Genomic DNA, 14316 nt, shown 5'->3' on the forward strand with positions numbered 1-14316 from the left:
AAATCACTATGACTTCAGAGGAACATCACTGAATCATCTGTTTAGCCTCCAGAAACTTCACTGAGAGCTCATGTTCTGTGTAGACTAATCTGGATTGAACCCTAACTCCATCATTTGTTAGCTAGATACCCTGTCAGCCTCACTTTCCTGATGTGTAAAGTGGGGGAAGTGATACCTACCTCACAAAGTTTAGAGAATTAAGTGACACAGCATTTCATGAAAATGCCTAATTCAGGAAGCCTGGTTCATTCAGTTCAGCCAGATGAGCCTTTCAGCCAGTATGAAGGCCGAGATGGACGCTTGCGTGACTTGCTTTAAGATGGACATGGAGGGCCGGGCGCGGTGGCTCAAGCTTGTAATCCTAGCACTTTGGGAGGCCGAGGCGGGCGGATCACGAGGTCAGGAGATGGAGACCATCCTGGCTAACACGGTGAAACCCCGTCTCTACTAAAAATCAAAAAAAAAAAAAAAAACTAGCCGGGCGAGGTGGTGGGCGCCTGTAGTCCCAGCTACTCGGGAGGCTGAGCCAGGAGAATGGCGTAAACCCGGGAGGCGGAGCTTGCAGTGAGCTGAGATCCGGCCACTGCACTCCAGCCTGGACGACACAGCGAGACTCCGTCTGAAAAAAAAAAAAAAAAAAAAAAGATGGGCATGGAGGCCTGGGTGTCCGGAGTGGAGGGAACAAAGAGGCAAATAGTTTTCAGGGGACCAAATTGTGTGAGACTTTCGCTCTGGCTAGCTGTTGAACTTGCTGATTTACCTTTAAACGTGATCACCTGGCTGCTGTGTTGAGAGTAGAATGTAAGGGAACAGGGGACAATTAATTATCAGGTGAGAGATGATGGTGACTTGGATCAGGGTGGTAGCAGACATGGTTGAAGTGGTCATTGACCTGGAAAATATTTATAAAATGAGGGTTGGTTGACTCCAAGAGCTTTTGGCTTCAGTAACTGGAGGGATGGTGTTATTTACTGGGATGGCAGAGGCTGTGAAGGAGGTTTTGAGGGAAAAGATAGATTTGGCTTTGGTTTTGGAAGAGTTTGAAATGCCTAAGAGTAGTCGTGAGACTGGATGAGCTTACTAAGGATGTGAGTATAGACTGACAGAAGAATCTGAATGACTGAGTCTTGGAGCAGGCTAACCATTAAGAGGCCGGGAAAATAAGATTGCACTAGCAAAGGAGACAAAGGAAAGATGGTACGGTAGGAGGGAAGCTAAGAACTAAGAGTGAAAGCCACGTGAAGAAAGTTTCCCAGGAAGGATGTAGACCAGCTGGGTCCGATGCTGCTGAGGGGTCGAGTAAGGCGAGGACTGAGAAATAACTGAGAATTTATCCTGTTGAGAAATCAGTGGTTAATTGAGAAGACCAGTTTTGGTGGAGTGGTGGGGTAAATAGTTGGAGTGCATCTAAGAGAAGAAAGTGGGGAGATGGGAAATGTTTTTCTTTTCCTTCTTGCAATAAATGTTGTTCATTAAATACCTTTACTGAGTGCATTCTGTGTGCCACGCACTGTTCTAGGTGCTAGGAATATAGTAGAGAAGAAGGTCTTTTTCTTCATGAACTATCCATTCCAACAGGGGAGTCAGACAATAAATGAATAGGCCGGGTGTGGTGGCTCACGCCTGTAATCCCAGCACTTTGGGAGGCTGAGGCGGGCGGATCACCTGAGGTCAGGAGTTCGAGACCAGCCTGGCTAACATGGTGAAACCCTGTCTCTACTAAAAATACAAAACTTAGCCAGGCATGGTGGTGGGTGCCTGTAATCCCAGCTACTCGGGAGGCTGAAGCAGGAGAATCACTTGAACCCGGGAGGCGGAGGTTGCAGTGACCTGAAATTGTGCCATTGCACTCCAACTTGGGCAACAAGAGCAAGACTCGGTCTCAAAATAAATAAATAAATAAATAAATAATAAATGAATAAATAAAAAATGAGTAGAATAATTTTAGATACAGTTAAATGCTATAAAAGAACATAGAGGTTGGCAAACTTTTTAAAGAGAGCAGATGGGAAATATTTTAGGCTTTGTGTACAGTTGTCATAGCTACCCAACATTGCCATGGTCGTGTGAAATCAGCTGTAGACAGTAAATGAATGGACAGAGCTGTGTTCCAATAAAATCCTGTTTTCAAAAACAGGTGGTAGATTGGATTTGGCCCATAGGCCATAGTTTTCTGACTCTTGTTGTAGAGAGAGTGACTGGCAATAGTGGTAATATATTTCTATTTAATCTATAAAGATATTTCTTTTTTTCACTTATTGCCTATTTTTCTCATTTTTTCTTTTTCTTTCTTTCTTTTTTTTTTTTTTTTTTTTGATATAGAGTTTCGCTCTTGTTGCCCAGGCTGGAGTGCACTGATGCGATCTCGGTTCACCACAATCTCCACTTCCTGGGTTCAAGCGATTCTCCTGCCTCAGCCTCTTGCCCAGTAGCTGTGACTACAGGCAGGTGCCACCACACCTGGCTAATTTTGTGTTTTTAGTAGAGACGGGGTTTCTCCATGTTGGTCAGGCTGGTCTCAAGCTCCCGACCTCAGGTGATCTGCCTGCCTCGGCCTCCCAAAGTACTGGGATTACAGGCGTGAGCCACTCCATCTGGCCTGGAATTGCTTTTCTTTTTTTTTTTTTTTTTGAGACGGAGTCTCGCTCTGTCACCCAGGCTGGAGTGCAGTGGCCGGATCTCAGCTCACTGCAAGCTCCACCTCCCAGGCTCACGCCATTCTCCTGCCTCAGCCTCCCGAGTAGCTGGGACTATAGGCGCCCGCCACCTCGCCCGGCTAGTTTTTTGTATTTTTTAGTAGAGACAGGGGTTTCACCGTGTTAGCCAGGATGGTCTCGATCTCCTGACCTCGTGATCCGCCCGTCTCGGCCTCCCAAAGTGCTGGGATTACAGGCTTGAGCCACCGCGCCCGGCCTGGAATTGCTTTTCTAACTTTGTTTGTTTATGCCTGAATCAAAAAGGATTAATGAAATTATATCGTCATACATAGTATGCTATAACTTAATTTTTTTAAGAAGCAAATATGGCATAATAGCTGAAAAAAAAGTTCTGTAGTAAAGCTTAACTATGAGTGTTATCTTTAACCGAACCGTAAAACAGGGACGATAACAACGCCTCACTTAACTGGGTTCTTGTGAGAAGTAAATGTGATTATATTTGTGGAGCATCTACCTTAATGGAACATTGTAGTAAAACCATAATTATTCATTTCTGTCTCAAGTATATTCTTGCAAATACAGCACTATACCCAGTTTTAGAAATTTAAGAGAATTGAAATGTTCTCTTGCCTCATGGCCATCTCCACCCATTCCCTTCGCTTGTTGCAGATTACCTTTTACTCTCTAGATAAAATAGAACCTACTTGGGATGAGTTTTTTCATTTTTTTCTAATTACAGTTGTACAGTTTTCTACATTCTGCTGGTCTCAGAGGAAAAACAGACATATTCAGTGTCTGCTACCTTCGATCTTGGTCCTGCCTTCCACCCCACTGCCAGTTTTCTCCTAGGACCTTGCTCCAGTCATCTCTCACCTCTTTGCTATAGCTTTAACCTAGTGTCTGCTTCTGTTCAGCCTGCAAACATGGTCAGGCCTGTCCTATCAGAAAACTATACCAATCTGATCTGGAATCTGGCAGCTTCTTCAGCCTCTGCCTGTTCTCCTTCCCTTTATGCTAAGCTTATTTAAAGAATATCCTGGGCCCGACGTGGTGGCTCATGCCTGTAATCCCAGCACTTTGGGAGGCCGAGGCGGGCAGATCCTGAGATCAGGAGATTGGGACCATCCTGACTAACACCGTGAAACCCCATTTCTACTAAAAATACAAAAAATTAGCCGGGCATGGTGGCGGGCACCTGTAGTCCCAGCTACTCGGGAGGGAGGCAGGAGAATGGCATGAACCTGGGAGGTTGAGCTTGTAGTGAGCTGAGATCGCACCACTGCACTCCAGCCTGGGTGACAGAGCAAGACTCCGTCTCAAAAAAAAAATATATATATATATATTTATATTATATATATAATATAACATTATATATAATATAATATATAATATATTTTAACATTTTATATATTATATATTTATAAATATGTAAATATGTATTTTTTTTTTTGCATGTACTGCCTTTCCTCATCCTACGTTGACCACTGGAACTGCTCTTCCAAAGGTCAACTGTGACTTCCTAACAGCTTAATCTACTATTGTGAATGGTATACGGTCAGGGATAACCAGGTACACACACGTTTGTGTCTTTTCACAATGTCAGACTTTTACTGTGTTATTTCAGTTACAGAAGTCACAAGTTACATGGAGTTCTCAAGGAGGCAATTTTTTTTTAGTACTTCTTATTCACTAGTCAGTCAATATTGTAAATCATACATGATAGTATACCTAATTAATATATAAATGTTGCCGGGCGCGGTGGCTCAAGCCTGTAATCCCAGCACTTTGGGAGGCCGAGACGGGCGGATCACGAGGTCAGGAGATCGAGACCATCCTGGCTAACACGGTGAAACCCCGTCTCTACTAAAAATACAAAAAAACTAGCCGGGCGAAGTCGCGGGCGCCTGTAGTCCAGCTACTCGGGAGGCTGAGGCAGGAGAATGGCGTAAACCCGGGAGGCGGAGCTTGCAGTGAGCTGAGATCCGGCCACTGCACTCCAGCCCCGGCGACAGAGTGAGACTCTGCCTCAAAAAAAAAAAAAAAAAATATATATATATATATATATATATATATATATATATATATATATAAATGTTGTGGGTTAAACATTCTGCAACAAAGTAACATTGAACATCAAGAGAAAAGGATTAGGAAAAAGGGTTACCTAACCAGTCCAGGGAGAGCGATATAGACAAGTATCCTGGTCTCGTCGTGGCGTCATGGCGGTGTGTTGGTCTTGTAGGAAAGAAGCCTTGATGTAGGCAGAGCCTTCGGACACAGATATCAGGCATTTTTTGTTTGTTTGTTTGAAACAGAGTCTCGCTTTGTCGCCCAGGCTGGAGTGCAGTGGCTGAATCTCGGCTCGCTGCAAGCTCCGCCTCCCGGGTTCGCGCCATTCTCTTGCCTCAGCCTCTGAGTAGCTGGGACTACAGGCGCCCGCCACCAGGCCCAGCTAACTTTTTGTATTTTTAGTAGAGACGGGGTTTCACCATGTTAGCCAGGATAGTCTCGATTTCCTGACCTCGTGATCCGCCTGCCTCGGCCTCCCAAAGTGCTGGGATTACAGGCGTGAGCCACCGCGCCCGGCGTGATGTCAGGCGTTTATAACAAGTGACAGCAAGACAGTGTCTGTTAAGAAGACCATTTTGAGTATTTTCAGTCCTATTCTTTTTATGGTCACAGAGCCTTCTGGTGAGGACTGATAGTGTAAGAGTATGCTTGGTTGTGTCTTTATGTGGAAAAACATCTGGTCCCTGTTGTCAAAGTGCTTTTTAAAATGTAAGATGGAGTCTTTTTCTAAGATGGAGTTAACTTATATCAAGAGTGCTCTGTACATCTCCTGACTGTTTTTGCATTCTTAATTGATTCCAGTTCTTTGTAAGTATTCGATACTGTTGACCCTTCTACCTTTCTGAAGCTCCTTCTGAAAGAGCAGTTGGTGTTTATTTTTTACTAAACAGCAATTGCTCTTTTGGAAGGAACTTGAGAAGACATTACTCATTTTAGGGACCTAAAATTAACACTGGCTTGTAGTACTAACAGATGCTACAGCTATAAAGGACATGTAGAAACCAGCAATTGTTGAGTGCCGACTGTGTGCCTGGTATGATGCTAGGTGCTTTCCATAATTTTTTTTTTTTTTTTTTTTTGGTGAGATGGAGTCTGTGTCGCCGGGGCTGGAGTGCAGTGGCGTGATCTCGGCTCACTGCAAGCTCCGCCTCCCAGGTGCACACCATTCTCCTGCCTCAGCCTCCTGAGTAGCTGGGACTACAGGCGCCTGTCACCACGCCTGGCTAATTTTTTTTTTGTATTTTTAGTAGAGATGTGTTTTTTTGTTTTTTGTTTTGTTTTTGTTTTTGTTTAAATATAGAGTTTCACTCTGTCACCCACGCTGGAGTGCGGTGGTACGATCTTGCCTCACTGCAACCTCTGCCTCCTGGGTTCAAGTGATTCTCCTGCCACAGCCTCCAGAGTACCTAGGACTACAGGTGTGTGCCACCACTCCTGGCTCATTTTTGTATTTTTAGTAAGGATGAGGTTTCACCATGTTGGCCAGGCTGGTCTCGAACTCCTGACCTCAAGTGATCCACCCACCTCAGCCTTCCAAAGTGCTGGAATTGCAGGTGTGAGCCTCCGTGCCCAGCTACTTTCCATAATTTGATTCTAACTTCTCATAGCAACCCTGACAGATACTGGTCTCAAAATTACAAATGAAGAAATTGAGACATAGAGATTTGAAGTTACTTAGATAATGTATACTATTCTCGGGACCTGAACCTAGATTTTATCCCAAAGCCCACAGTCTTTCCGTTAAACACTCAAGAGTGTCATCCATGAGGCCATTTGTGTAACTTGCCTGTCCGTGTATGTATGTGAGTTAGCTTGATTGTTATGTCAGGGAAAAGACTTACATTAACTCTGATAAGGTGAATAACATTTTTAAATATGAAAGCCACAGTAAGTGACTTTTAATCTTTAGAATTTTATTAGCTCAAACCACAGAGAACATCTTAGGTGGTTTTTAAAATTTTTTTATAATTTTTATTTATTTATTTATTTTGAGACAAAATCTCACTCTGTTACCCAGGCTGGAGTGCTGTGGGATGATCACAGCTGACAGCAGCCTCAATCCCCTGAGCTCAAGCCATTCTCCCACCTCTTAAAGTGTTGAGATTACAGGTGTGAGCCACCGTGCCCGGCTTTAAAATAACCTTTCTGTTCTATAATGCAATGTTCTAAATCAGGAGAGGCTGTACACTGATTTCAGTGGTGCTGCTGTGACTCAGCCACTTCTGGACTCCTCTGGAAACTGATTTTGGACTAGCAATCAGTTGTCAGTTTGTCTCCCCCCACCTCCCAACTAGTTTTCACCCTGCTAGGATGAATCAGCATTTTAGAAATAGTCACATTTGGTGATTTGGTTGGTATACCAACCCAAACATCGTTGTTTTATGCTTAAAAGACATGAAAATCTGCTTCTGTATTTATGTATGTTCCTATCTGTTACATCCCATAAGATTGCACACGCTGGGGGGACCAAGTCTTGACCAGATTTACCCAGTGTTTCATTCTTACTCTGTCTGTAAGCTCAACTTCATGTGTGGATTGTGTTGGCCAAATTTAAAAGTATACTTTAGATATTTATTGCCCTTTTACAGGAGAGATATAGCCCAGAATGAATAAACCATCTATTTTTTTTTTTTAGTAGGTAGCCTGAAGTGTAGGTGATGATGCATTCTTAAGAAATCCAGGTGCCAGGCTGGGCGCAGTGGCTCACGCCTGTAATCGTTGCACTTGGGAGGCTGAGGCAGGCAGAACACTTGAGGCCAGGAGTTCGAGACCAGCCTGGGCAATGTAGTAAGACCTCATCTCTGAAAATAAATAAATAAGTTAAAAAGAAAAAAAGAGAAAAAGAAAGAAATCCAGGTGTCAGTTGCAGAATTTTTCACAAAAAAGAGGAACCCACAAATCCCCAGGAACTTAGGCTAAAAATCGTTTATGTGACTGATACAGTTTGGCTGTTTGACCCCTCCAAATCTCATGTTAAAATGTGACCTCCAGTGTTGGAGGTGAGGCCTAGTGGGAAGTGTTTGGGTCATGGGGGTAGATCCCTCATAAATGGCTTGGTGCCATCCCCTTGGTGATGAGTGAGTTCTCACTGATAGTTCATGGGAGAGCTGGTTATGTAAAAGAGCCTGGTACCCACTGCTCTCTCTCTTACTCCTTCTCTTACCATGTGACATACCTGTTCCCCTTTCACCTTGCACCATGATCATAAGCCACCTGAGGCCCTCAGCAGAAGCAGATGCCAGCACTGTGCTGGCTCATACCTGTAGTCTCAGCTACTCAGGAGTCTGAGGCTGGAAAATCGCTTGAGTCTGGGAAGCCAAGGTTGCAGTGAGCCATGATTGCACCAGTGCACTCCAGCCTGGGCAACAGAATGAGACCCTGTCAAAAAAAAAAAAAAAAAAATCTAGAAACAAGATGACTACAATTCGAAAGTTACTGCACAATTGGCCAGGCTTAGTGACTCACGCCTGTAATCCCAGCGCTTTGGGAGTCCAAGATGAGTAGATCACTTGAGGCCAGGGGTTTGAGACCAGCTTGACCAACACAGTGAAACCCCGTCTCTACTACAAAAAAAAAAAAAATTTAAAATAAAAGTTAATACATGATAATCATGGGAACACCAAATATTGATTTAAGCAAAAATCTTAACTATTAGAAGGATGGATAGAATAAAGAGAGGAATTTGAGACCAGCCTGGGCAACATGGCAAAACCCTGTCTCTACAAAAAATACAAAAATTAGGTGGGTGTGGTGGCTCACGTCTGTAGTCCCAGCCACCTAGGAGGCTGAGGTGAGAGGATTGCTTGATACCCAGAGGTGAGGTTGCAGTGAGCTGAAATCATGCCACTGCACTCCAGCCGGGGCAGTAGAGTGAGACCTGGTCTCAAAACAATAAGCACTAAAAAAGAGGGAATGTGGTATAAGAGAGCTGAATTTTCATTCCCCATAAGAGAATGTAAATAATGTCTAAAAGTGATTAATAAGGTATCAGTATATTGTTATATGAAGATGTATAAATTCCAAAACAAACAACTAGAAGAATTTAATTGCCTCTGTGAAGGAAGATTGGATAAAATAGACAGGAGTGGGGCAAAAACTGCTGTATTTTGTCATTTATACTATGTGATTTTTTTTTTTTTTTTTTGAGACAGAGTCTTGCTCTGTCGCCCAGGCTGGAGTGCAGTGGCCGGATCTCAGCTCACTACAAGCTCCGCCTCCCGGGTTTACGCCATTCTCCTGCCTCAGCCTCCCGAGTAGCTGGACTACAGGCGCCCGCGACTTCGCCCGGCTAGTTTTTTTTTTTTGTATTTTTTAGTAGAGACGGGGTTTCACCGTGTTAGCCAGGATGGTCTCGATCTCCTGACCTCGTGATCCGCCCGTCTCGGCCTCCCAAAGTGCTGGGATTACAGGCTTGAGCCACCGCGCCCGGCCACGACTATGTGATTTTTTAATCTATGTGCATGCTTTGCTTTGATCAATTAAAAATTTACAATTGGAATGTTTAATGCACAGTGGCTCACACCTGTAATCCTAGCACTCTGGGAGGCCGAGGCGGGCAGATCACTTGAGGTCGGGAGTTTGAGGCCAGCCTGACCAACATGGAGAAACCCCGTCTCTACTGAAAATACAAAATTAGCCAGGCGTAGTGGCGCATGCTTGTAATCCCAGCTACTCAGGAGGCTGAGGCAGGAGAATCACTTGAACCTGGGAGGTGGAGGTTGCAGTGAGCCGAGATTACGCCATTGCACTCCAGCCTGGGCAACAAGAGTGAAACTCCATCTCCAAAAAAAAAATATATATATATATATATATTTAATACATAGCTATGAATTTATGGTAATTGTTGAGGCTTAGTGATATGTTCAAATTCAAGCACAGACTTCTGAACATACTAGATACAGCTGAAGATGCAATTAATGCACTAAAAGATAGGGGCCACCAGTATACAAAAAGACACTCTTAGCACTCTGGAGATTCCAAGGGTCTTGGACGCTCTTGTATCAGGAACCAGGGACTAAGACACTATTATAACAAAAGACATTCCTATCATTCAGGAAATTACAAGAATTTTACCGGGAGCTCTGTGTCAGGACCCTGGGATGAGGACCAAATATATACTTTGCATCATAATACCACATCCCGTCATTAAAAAAAAAAAAACCCTACTAAATAATCATCTGTAAGACATTAATTATAGGGTATAAGTAATATCCTATATAATATATAGAGATAATAAATTACATAATTTATTTTTCCTAGTGGTATTTACATTTTTATAGAGTTTTCTTGGAAAGGACAGTGGCCAACCTAGAGGTAGTGTAATGATGTCAGGTTCTGTTTTTTGTGACACTGGTATGATAAGATTAACTGAAGGAAGTATTAGAATTGATAGTAAATAATAATGAAGTTTGTTAATAATGTATTTTTTTTTTGTAGTTAATGGCCTGTGTTCAAACTATGGTCATAGGACCCATTCACACTCCTAAAAATTTTCGCCTACCCCAGAGTCTTGCTTATGTGGTCATAACTATCAATATTATTGTGTTGGAAATTAAAACTGAGAAATCATTGAGATATTTGGTTTTGTTTTTTGGTTTTTTGGTTTTTTTTGTTTTTTGTTTTTTGTTTTTGAGACAGAGTCTCGCTCTGTCGCCCAGGCTGGAGTGCAGTGGCTGGATCTCAGCTCACTACAAGCTCCGCCTCCCGTGTTCCCGCTATTCTCCTGCCTCAGCCTCCCGAGTAGCTGGGACTATAGGCGCCAGTCACCATGCCCGGCTAGTTTTTTGTATTTTTTTTTAGTAGAGACTGGGTTTCACCGTGTTAGCCAGGATGGTCTCGATCTCCTGACCTCGTAATCCGCCCGTCTTGGCCTCCCAAAGTGCTGGGATTACAGGCTTGAGCCACCGCGCCCGGCCTGGTTTTTTTTTTTTGAGACAGGGTCTCACTCTGTCACCCAGGCTGGAGTACAGTGGCGCAATCTCAGCTTACTTCAGCCCTGACAGCCCAGGCTCAAGCAATTATCCCACTTCAGCTTCCCAAGTATCTGGGATTACAGGCGTACACCACCATGCCAGCTAATTTTTTTTTTTTTTTTTTGTAGAGACTGGGTTTCTACATGTTTCACCATGTTGCTCAGGCTGGTCTCGAACTCCTAGGCTCAAGCAATCCGCCCACCTCAGCCTCCTAAAGTGGAATTACAGGTGTAAGCCGCTGCTCCGGGCCTTTGTGTTTGTTTGTTTTAAAGAGATGTAGTCTATGTTGTTGGCCATGGTGGTCTTGAACTCTTGGCCTCAAGCAATCTTTCTACCTCACCCTCCCAAAGTGCTAGGATTACAGGCATGAGCCACTGAGCCTGGCCAAGATATTTGTTAATTCATTAAAAATCATTTAAAATACATTAGCTGGGTGTGGTTGCTCATACCTATAATTCCAATGTTCTCTCGCCTCTACAAAAAAGAAAAAAAAGGTAAAATACATCCATTACACGTTAACATATGTAAGCTATATTTTTTAAACCATATTTTCCAAAACGTTGTAAGATGAATGGCATTGATATATAGTTTTGCAAACACCTCTCTTTGACATGATAGAAGATAGCTGGATCCTTTTCTCTGCTTCTGAATTTAGTCTGTTGCAATATCACACACTTATGCATAGCTTTTGGAAAATTTTGCTACACACTGTGAGAGAATGAGAATGAGAAAGGCAAATAACATCTTATTATTTCATAATGATTCTTATGAAGAGATTTTTAATCCTACAAAGCCTCCTAGAAAGGATTTGGGGACTTTTACGGATCTCCAGACTATAGTTTGAGAATCACTAGACTATATTATATCTTGTGTTCTGATGTCTTTTACAAAAAATGCTTACCTCTTACCCACTTCAAAACTGAAATGTTTAACGCATGCTTCTTTATAAAAAATTGTACAGAGATGCGTAACATGAGAAACAGAAACCACTCTTAATTCCTTCCCTCCACATATAATCATTCGTAAGAATTAGCTGTTTGATTTTCCCAGATCTTATGTGTATGTGTTGTGTACACTTTTATAAGTGGAAGAGAAAATTTCAGTATCATGTGTGTCTTGATTGAGAAAAGGTTGAGAACGTTGGTAGGAGAGCAACAAACAGTAGGAGTAGCAGTCAGAGATCTTGGTTGTAACCTTGCCTCTGCCACTCTGGCTTTGGGCAGACCCCTTAACTACCCTGCCCTGTCTCCTCATTTCTCAGCTGAAGTGACTCCTCTGCTTCAAGTACCGATATAATGTAGGAAGTCACTTACTCTCCCAACACTGAATGGTTAAATGCTGCGGGGGTGGGAAGATGGAGTGTTGTAATTAAAAATGTTTTGAGTGAGATACAAAGAATGGTGTCTCTTGGGAAATAGATTCTTTAAAATTGTAATTGCTGTCAGCAGTAGAACTCCCACTCAGATAGATGGTTAGAATTCTGTGGGACTCAAAATAATGGATTTATTTTATGCCTCTCTGGCACAACAGTATTGTACATTGTGGTTATCTTCTCGGTATTTTGTGCCTTCTAATTTTATGTAAGTGAACAGACAGTCCTCAAGGGCAAAAAAAAAATGAATATTTATGTTAAGACAAATTTAATTCAGATTCTGAAAAGTTTGTGCTTATACAGCTTGGCATAAGACTCATATATATAACAAATATTTTGCTTCAGGTAACAGATGCTTATAAAAACAGTCATCTTTGTGTTTGCTTGGCTAGGAGACAAATACAGCAAGCCCCTGAGGTATAGAATGCTGTATTCTAAATTTACTTTCAGCATTTGGAGTACATTATCTTTTTTTTTAAATTATTATTGTTTTGAGACGGAGTCTTGCTCTGTCTTCCAGGCTGGAGTGCAGTGGCGCGATCTCCGCTCACTGCAAGCTCTGCTTCCCGGGTTCAAACCATTCTCCTGCCTCAGCCTCCTGAGTAGCTGGGACTACAGGTGCCCACCACCACACCTGGCTAATTTTTTGTATTTTTAGTAGAAACGGGGTCTCACCATGTTAGTCAGGATGGTCTTGATCTCCTGACCTTGTGATCTGCCTGCCTTGGCCTCCCAAAGTGCTGGGATTACAGGTGTGAGCCACCGTACCCAGCCTGGAGTACATTATCTTGTAGATATAAACTTGTCTGTAAAGGTACACATTTATACATTCATTAACAAGTTCAGGGCTTATGCTATACCAGGCTCTATGCTGTATTTTCAGACTAGTTCATTTAAAAAAATTGACACATAAAATAGATTCTATATTAATACTATTTTCTAATTTTTATTTCTTTTTTTTTTTTTTTTTTTTTTTGAGACAGAGTCTCACTCTGTTGCCCAGCCTGGAGTGCAGTGGCACTATCTCTGCTCACTGCAAGCTCCGTCTCCCGGGTTCGCTCCATTCTCCTGCCTCAGTCTCCCGAGTAGCTGGGACTACAGATGCATGCTGCCACACCCGTCTAATGTTTTGTAGTTTTAGTAGAGATGGGGTTTCACCGTTTTAGCCAGGATGGTCTCGATCTCCTGACCTCGTGATCTGCCCACCTCAGCCTCCCAAAGTGGTGGAATTACAGGCGTGAGCCACTGTGCCCGGCCTCTAATTTTTATTTCTATATTATTTTTAATTTATTTTTAATTTATTTTTAATTTAATTCTATAATTTTTAAAAAGTTTTCATTATAGTAAGAGCATGAGCTGTGTAGTCAGGCTGCCTGTGTTCAAATACTGATTCTGTCACAAACTATCTGACTTTAGGAAAATTGCTGTACCTTTGGGCATCTGCTTCCTCGTTTGTAAAATAAAGAGAATGATAGTGCCTGCTTCATTGGGTTGTTGTGAGGATTAAATTTTTTTTTTTTTTTTTTTTTTTTTTTTGAGACAGAGTCTCGCTCTGTCGCCCAGGCTGGAGTCCAGTGGCCGGATCTCAGCTCACTGCCAGCTCCGCCTCCCGGGTTTACGCCATTCTCCTGCCTCAGCCTCCCGAGTAGCTGGGATTACAGGCGCCCGCCACCTCGCCCGGCTAGTTTTTTTGTATTTTTTAGTAGAGACGGGGTTTCACCGTGTTAGCCAGGATGGTCTCGATCTCCTGACCTCGTGATCCGCCCGTCTCGGCCTCCCAAAGTGCTGGGATTACAGGCTTGAGCCACCGCGCCCGGCCGAGGATTAAATTTTTTTAATTGAGATATAATTCATACAACATAAAATTATTTCAAGTATAGTTCAGTGGTATTTAATATATTCACAATGTTGTACAACCACCACCTCTATCTCATTCCAAACCATTTTGAATAGATAAAATGTGGCATATACACTCAGTGGAATACTCAGCTATAAAAAGGAATGAAGAATTTATACGTGCTACAGGATGGGTGAACCTTGAAAGCATGAAAAGTGTAAAGAAGCCATGGCCGGGCGTGGTGGCAATCATCGGTAGTCATAGCTACTTGGGAGAGTGAGGCAGAAGGATCACTTGAGCCAGGAGTTCAAGGCTGTAGTGTACCATGATTGTGCCTATGAATAGGTACAGATAGCACTCCAGCCTGGGCAACATAGCAAGACCCTATCTCTAAGACAAGAAAAGAAA

The 14316-nt window shown here is 42.8% G+C and overlaps 1 protein-coding gene across 2 annotated transcripts in view; it reads left to right on the forward strand.

The window, feature by feature from the left end:
* The window catches only part of SLC25A17 (solute carrier family 25 member 17), a 47807-nt gene that overhangs the window by 1205 nt on the left and 32286 nt on the right, over nucleotides 1-14316 (forward strand). The window lies entirely within an intron of this gene.

Source organism: Rhinopithecus roxellana, chromosome 13 (assembly GCF_007565055.1).
Source record: "Rhinopithecus roxellana isolate Shanxi Qingling chromosome 13, ASM756505v1, whole genome shotgun sequence".
In the NCBI taxonomy this organism is placed as follows: domain Eukaryota; kingdom Metazoa; phylum Chordata; class Mammalia; order Primates; family Cercopithecidae; genus Rhinopithecus; species Rhinopithecus roxellana.